This window comes from Miscanthus floridulus, chromosome 9 (assembly GCF_019320115.1).
Source record: "Miscanthus floridulus cultivar M001 chromosome 9, ASM1932011v1, whole genome shotgun sequence".
NCBI classification, from domain to species: Eukaryota; Viridiplantae; Streptophyta; class Magnoliopsida; order Poales; family Poaceae; genus Miscanthus; species Miscanthus floridulus.
This window is the reverse complement of record NC_089588.1, coordinates 64,298,132-64,304,285: the sequence shown is the minus strand read 5'-3', so window position 1 is coordinate 64,304,285 and position 6,154 is coordinate 64,298,132.

Below are 6,154 nucleotides of genomic sequence, written 5' to 3'. Positions count from 1 at the left end.
CGGCCTAGCCTCGCCAGATCTGAGGCCACTAGTTGAAGGCCTGGATCTAGCGGGGTAGTTCATTTTAGCAGGCTCCGAGGGCGCATCCTCCCCTCCTGCCTCGCGACATGCAACAAGAAGGGCCCTGCCTATAGCGAAGGTAGGTCCTCTTCCCTGGTGGCCAGATCATCCCATGGGATGGGCGACATGGAGCCGTCATCCTCCTCCTCCTCTTCTTATTCTTCCTCCTCTTCTACTGACGAGCCTTGATGCCGCTTCCCTCACTGCACCTTTGCTCGCTGCCTCAACCGCTATTTCTTCTCCTTGTCACCCTTCTTCTTCTTCCATTGTTCATCTATGGCATGATTTGCCACCCTCACGGCTGCGTGCTCTGGTAGTAGCATGATGGAGTCCCAAACAACTAGCCCCACTAATAGCTCAATGAAGCCTATGTTCGATCGCATCATGGGATGCCCCAGGATCGGGAACACGATGTCAACCTCCCCTGTGGCCTCCTTGATGCACTGCACGACCTTGCTGTCGTGAAGCAACCCCTAGGTGAGCATTGTCCCAACAAGCTACGCGTCGTGTAACAGAACCAACCAAATCATAAGAATAAGTACAAAAACAATCAACGAAGTGATCAAATTCCTGTACTTAAGCTCCCATAATCCCGGTAGTCCGGAAATCACGAAGGATTTCAACCAACTCTCAACATACAAACCAAGACCGTAGTGATTCAACACAACACATCATTCGTTACAACATTTCACAAGTAGCATTCGGATTACATCCATCAGAGTTCAAATAGAATATTACAAACCAAGTTTAGATTTGCGGAAGCAACATAGTTTAGTACATAACTTCATAGTTTCAAATACATTGCCAGATCTTAGTCATGTCCCACAAAAGCATCTTCAGGTATGAGAACTAGGAGAGACTGCACCCAACGGTCTAGTCTTCATCCCCAGCCGGGAGAAGGCAATACTTGCAGCAACCAAAGTAGAACTGGTCATCTACAACAGGTGGGAGATAAACCCTGAGTACGAGAAGGTACTCAGCTAGACTTACCCATCAAAACCAGAAATAAAGGACACCAAGGGTCATGCAAGGCTTATGAGGTGGGCTAGCTGGACACAGTTGCATAAAAGAGCTTATGAATATAGTAACCAATTTAAACTTCGCATCAAGTTTATCATCATTTACCTATCCACTAGATTTGCACCTATACTAGAGCACTCACTTATTAGGAGCAAACAATATTAACCATAGCAGGTATAATAAGGCTGTCATCATCATATCATCTTTCAGAACCATTATGTTATTTAGTGTATCTACTTTGGAGATAAGCCCGTTAAGTTCTCACTAACCGGGAGAGACGACGACTCGAATCGAATTACAACTCAGCTGAGGGGGTATTCCTAACTCTCACCCTGGCATACTTTGCAAGGGTAGCCATGGGTCACCTTTGGGACAACTCAGGAACCAAATTCGTGGATTCGATCAGCGCCAGCACTATCAGGGATTACCCTTCTGCCAGGACGATCAGGACTTTTAAATCACCTACCCTTGGACTCACGCCTACGACTCCCTTCCGAGGCGTACTTTATACTTATCGACTCTCGGCCTGAGGTGAGCTACTCGGCTTCATGGTCGGTCTTCGGACATGGCCAACTAAGAGAGAGGCATGCGTTCAACATGAACAGGAAAGGCTCCAAGATTCAGTCCTTAAGCGACACAGACGGAGTCACTGCAAACCGGCAAGCCTCCGCCCGGTCTTCATTTCAAATTAAGACAGCTTCTTTTCCAAGATAGCAAATATAGCCAACCGTGCCATATGTATGTCCCTATATCTCGCAGGTGATAGGAAATCACCCGACTTCTACCGCGTTTAAGCAGGGCTAAGCACTACACAAACCTGAGCTACATAGGATTCAGGGTATCAATATCTGGACAAGGATTGGATAACCAATGCAGTAAATATTTGCATCCAACACCTAAACTTAATGCAACAATATATATATGTAACAATAATACTTTAACTGCATTTCGGAAATTAGGAGGCTTAATATGCTCCGGGGCTTGCCTTTCACAAAGTTGCACGGACGGTGATCCGGGCACTCAACGGCGACATCATCTGGCACCTCTCCCGTGGGCTGCACCTCCTGAACCTCCGGTGTTGGCTGCTGCTGCTCCCCGCTCGGTTCCTCGAATTCCAACAGTGTCACACCTTCCGGTACACCTATTGCATGCCGATGCACAAGATAAATATCATGGATGCATAAGGAATGACATGATGCTCATGATGAATTGATCACAGTAAGTGTTTAACGAAACATCACTGGACGCTCATTTACCGATTAAGAATAGCTCTATTCAAATCACTTTAAAACATGTATCTAACTTAACTTGAAGAACGAGATCTACTTACCTAACTTGCATAACCTAAGATAAAGGTGCTCATCTTCAGTTAAAGGCCTAACACCTAGGAACATTACCACAAGCTTAGGAAATAGTAAAGGCATAATTAAATCAAAGTTAAGGTTTTACATGCAACGAGTAGTTCCTTAATTCAATCATAACCAGAGTTCTATAAATTCAAATGACTTGCAAGAGGACATTCTGGAAAGCTTATGAAATTCTCTACAAATCATTTGTAAACCTCAAAGCATGATTCTTATATTAACCAAATCGAATTAAGGTAAACATAGAATCTGTCCAGAAATGACAGGTTTACTAAATTAATTATTTAGTGATGATGCAAAAGCATAATTGGACCAAACCAAGTTTACCAACTCGTTGCACATACTAGAGGAACATCAGAAAGTATAGTGCCAACTTCTAAATAAATTATTTAATGCCCTTTTCTAATTTATTTAGTTAATTAGGTGATTAAAGCAATATATAGTAAAACTGTTCAGAAAAATCTACAAAAATTACAGTAGCTATCTCATGCTTCACATAGACTACCATAAAACTTTCAAAGCCATTGGGCAAGCAGAACTTGCTGTATCCAAAATAACAGGTGGCATGTCTATTTCTAGCATAATTAGGAAATCCTAATGAAAAGTGTCAAGCAACAGATTTCACATTTTTCCTAGCATCATTCTAGCATAAGAATAGCACTCACCAAATTTTACCTTTACTGGATCTATAGAAAAATTATGAAAATTCACACAAGATCCATCCATGCAAACAAGAGAATTTCCTATCTCCTACATATAGTGTCCAAAATATATGAAAATGTAACTACAAGCTATTCATGATATGAGCAGTACACCATAAAAATTTCATGCCATTTGGAGCTACATAGAAAAAGATATAATTACCCCTATCTCCTTCATGAATAAAAGAGATAATTAGCAACTCCATTTTTCATAACAGAACATGGCATACACTATATTTTTAATATAAACTAGACATTATCACGAACTCAACAAAATTGGAACCACATCAATTGGATCTACCAACTAGGAGATACACATTTTTGAATATGCACACAAATCTGTGAAAAAAGAATAAACAAAACAAATTTGAAACCCTAACCCTACTGCTGGGCCGGCCTGGAAAAGCTCGGTGGCCCGTGACGCATGCGCTGGCGCGGCCTAGAACTTGGTGCAGCCCAGGAAGCTCTCGCCTCCGTTCAGCGACTGACAAAGGGGCCCCGCGAGTCAGTGAGTCAGACAGGGGAGGAAGAAAGGACGGCGGCGTAGCTCGTCGCCGGTGACAGCTCCGGCGAGGCCAGCGGTGCCAACATGTTTGCCTCACCCACGTGCACCTAGGGGTACCATCTATTGCAGTGATTATAGCAGCTAGAGGGGGTGGCGACGGCCATGGCGGCTCACGGCCACGGTTTGGCCGGCTCCAGCGAGGCCCGACCCCATAGGGTGCGGCTAAGCTCGGTACAAGCTTCTGGAGTTCACTACCAAGCTAACCAAGCAAGGAGGAGGGGATGGGAAGGCCGCGGTGGTAGTTGGCCGTGTGGAGTGCCAACTCCGATGAGGTCCCGCCATGGCGGCGGTGGAAGAAATGGCGAATACGCCCTTACCAAGCCCCAAACGACCCGACTGAAAGGTGGAGGAGGTGGAGAAGAGCACGGCGAAGCTACGAACGAGATGGCTGATGCGTTTTTGCGGTGGCGCGCGAGCACAAGCTCGTCAGAGTCGCGGCGGCTATTGCTGCGGAGCTATGGGCGAGCGAAGGAAGCCGAGGGAAGGGAAATTGAACTGGCGAGCTGGTTGGCAGGCGCGCGGGGTGTTGCTCAAGTCGTGGTCGGCCGTGCCAGGGCATCCGCGGCACGTGGCAGCGCAAGCAGGAGACCGGCGACGGGTGGCAAACATGTGGCAGTGATCTTCTGACGGTCAGTTCACTGTAGCTCGCATTTAGACGACTTGAACCGCCTGACAGCACAACTTCAACGTGTTAATATGGCTAAACCGTTGATCCATTGCAAAAACCGTGTACATGAAAATTGTAGGCCTACCATCCATCTCCAACTTCTATTCAAGGATCATCGTCTAATTCTCCATGGATCAGAGGTTACATCAAGCCAAAGTTGGCTCGATCCAACTGAAACTGGATTTATAACTTAGCAAATTTTCTAAGTGTGAATTTAGCATGGAAATATGACTTGTGGGCCTTGTTTGAACATGTTCTAGCTATTTTCATGAGATGGTCACATTGAGACTTTTGTTCCTTGATAAATTGGCTACAACTTTGGTAAAGGGTCCACAGCCATGTAAGGTCTCTAAGTTGGTCTTTTGAATCAGTCAAATAGTGGCACTCTGTAGGTCATTCTAAGTCAAACCTCCACTTGAGGGCATTTTTGTCATTTTGATCCACATGAACAATGTCCCATCAATTACCCTAAGTGTAGTTAAGGTGCATTAGACCATAATCAACCACTTTACACAAATGCTATACCAACTTCTAATGATCACATGTGATGAAGCAACAAAACAATCAATTTCACTCTAATGTTGCAATTCCATGTTTCACATGTTTCATGCCTTTGTTGCAATTTTAACTTGCCACATTCCTACCATGTTGCCTTGTTTCAAGGTATGAGAAACTCATGTTGCATTCACATGTTGCACTACTACCATTCACAAGCAAATCAAGTATGAAACAAACAGAATTGCGAATGTTGCATATGTATGTTTCGGTGACAATGGCATGATGAGATAGATGATGCATATGTTTATGAAATGAAATGCACTTTTGTGGAAGCCAAACACCTAGGGTGTTATACGTCGGGCGTCATCCCGTACAGCGGGAGGATGCGCGCCATCAGGGGCACCACCCTCCTCGCGTGATACCCTCCGATGACGCCGGCCCCACGCAGGCCATGGGTCTTCAGGAACACCATGGCCTCGAGGAGGTCATGCATCCTCTTCTTCTCCTTGATGGGTGGCCCCCACGGCCATGATGGTGGAACCTCTTCCGTCAAATGCCAGGAGAAGACAGGCAAGGGTGCGGCAGGGTTGTCCTTCAGGTAAAACCAATATGAGTGCCACCCCTTGTTGGATCTAGAGAGCTAGCAGGGCATGTACTTGGCCGCTCGCTACCTCGAAGGTGGATGCCTGTGCATCCCATTAGCACTAGGGTCTCTTGGCCTCTCTCCTTCTTCTTCATCGAGGAGATGGAGAAGAAATATTTCCAGAGCTCGAAGTGGGGCTTGATCCCTAGGTACCGCTCACACATCGCGATGAAGGCCATGATGTGCTAGATCTCATTAGGGTTCAAGTGCTGTAGCTCAATCTAATAATGATGCAGCAAACCCTAGAAGAATGGGTGAGGAGGAACTGCAAGTCCGCGCTCATGGAAGAGCATGAAGGAGATGATGTAGCCATCGGGCAGTGCCAGTGCCTCCTCATGGCTAGGCACAAGCCACTCCACCGCATCAGTCCTCCCGTGGAGAAGACCATGCTTGATGAGGCCCTCCATGCGCGCATAGGTAACATCAGAGCGATGCCACGAATCCATGGAGGATGAAGGTGGCTATGGAGAAGCAAAGGCAGAGGCAGAGGAGCGGAGGCTATAGATCTAGGCCTCTAGCAGCAGACTAGCAAGCACGGTAGATCCGAACGGTGTTGGGGAAGTAATAGAGAAGGTAAGGCTATGGTTTTGGTATGCAAAAACATGAAGGGGGAGGCCGCTATTTATAAGGCAGAGC